This window comes from Musca autumnalis, unplaced genomic scaffold (assembly GCF_047663935.1).
Source record: "Musca autumnalis isolate F117 unplaced genomic scaffold, ASM4766393v1 scaffold_2, whole genome shotgun sequence".
In the NCBI taxonomy this organism is placed as follows: Eukaryota; Metazoa; Arthropoda; class Insecta; order Diptera; family Muscidae; genus Musca; species Musca autumnalis.
Genome location: NW_027411755.1, coordinates 30268836 through 30270563, shown reverse-complemented (window position 1 = coordinate 30270563; position 1728 = coordinate 30268836). Strand labels below are relative to the sequence as shown.

At 24.3% G+C, this 1728-nt stretch overlaps 1 long non-coding RNA gene across 1 annotated transcript; it reads left to right on the top strand.

Annotated features, from left to right (window-relative positions):
- Positions 1 to 491: 491 nt before the first annotated feature.
- On the top strand, positions 492 to 781 carry LOC141392641 (uncharacterized). Its single transcript, XR_012409815.1, has 2 exons — positions 492 to 624; positions 677 to 781. It is a non-coding gene; the product is annotated as an uncharacterized lncRNA (long non-coding RNA).
- The last annotated feature ends 947 nt before the right edge of the window (positions 782 to 1728 follow it).

The window sequence follows — 1728 nt, the reverse complement described above, 5'->3', positions numbered from 1 at the left end:
TATTTTTTAATGCTTCTATTTTTTAAAAACATTTCTTAAAAATAGATTTTTTTAAATTTAAAAAAAAATTAAAGCTTGTATTATTTTAAAAAATATCATTTGAGCCAATTGATTTTTCGAAAGATATATTTTTAACCAATGATGCGTGTATTTAAAAAAATGAAGCGTGAATTAAAACAAACACATTTTGCGAAGCGTAAGTTTTTAAAATATATTTTTACGAAGTGTGGACTTTTTAGAAAAATATTTTTTATTAATTAATTTTTTGGAAATTTGTAAAGAATTTATTACTTTATGTAATCTTTGACATGCATATAACCGTGCAAGACCTTTAATTGCCGTTTTTTATTAAAGATTAGATATTTCTAAGTTGACTACAAGACCCTGTAAAAACGAAGCCTAATAGAAACAAATTATATTCAAATTTATTCCTGGGCATGCCCCAAAATGTGTTTCTCTTTTTGAATATTCATTTCTGTATTTGAAGCCCCATTAGAAAAAAGGGATATAAAAGTCTAAACACAGAAGATCACTTTTCGACAATATAACGTTATGAAGTTTTTAGCGATTCTATTCAGCTTTATAGCCATAGTCATGTTCTCAGACCCCGTGTCAGCAACACTGGTATGTTTTATGGATAAATAATAGAACAATTTTAATATAGATTTACTTTTAGGGAGAGCACAAAATTATGTGGTTGGGTCGCAAATGAAAATAAATAAATTATGTAATAAATGAAAAGTGTTTTCAATAAATTGTAAACTGCAGCTTTAACGGAAAAGTGTGTAAAAATATGTTTTAAATGACTAGCATTGAACATTTATTTAACAAATCCACGCTTGGTAATTAGTCCTTTATTTTTTTTAAATCCTTAAAAAATATTTTTTTCAAAATATCCAAAATCATTTAAAATATTTTAAGGATTTTTTGAAAAAAATTTTAAAGTCGTTGAAAATTTTTTTTTAATAATATCAAAATACATTTTGGAAAATCTACTCTTGGTGGTGGGTCCTTTAAATAGTATTTTTAAAAACTCCTTAAAAAAGAAAAAATCTAAATCCATGAAAAATATTTTTAAAAATCCACCCTTAGTGTTAGGTCCTTAAAAAATATGTTTAAAATCATTGAAAAATATTAAGAAAACCACACGTCCTTGAAAATGTTTTTAAAATCCTTGAAAATATTTTTAAAATATCCACTCTTGGTGTTGGTTTCTTTAAATAATATTTTTAAAAATCCACGCTTAGTTTTAGGTCCTTAAAAAATGTTTTAAAAATCATTGAAAAATATTTTTAAGAAAACCACGCGTCCTTGAAAATATTTGTAAAATCCTTGAAAATATTTTTAAAATATATTTCGTTTTTCATTCATCATCACAACAATAAAGCGCCGATTTTTTAAGAATATTTTTCCATTCCTCATCACAACAATAAAATCTGGATTTTTTAAAGGATATTTTTCAAACATCATCACAACAAAAAGCGTGGATTTTTTAAAGAATATTTTTTCATCCATCATCACAATAATAAAGCGTGGATTTTTTTCCATCATCAGACTAATAAACCTGGATTTTTAAAGAATATTTTTTCATTCATCATCACAATAATAAAGCGTGGATTTTTTAAAGAATATTTTTTCATCCATCATCCTTGAAAATATTTTTAAAATATCCACTCTTGTATTGTTTCTTTAAATAATATTTTTAAAAACTCCACGCTTCATTGAAAA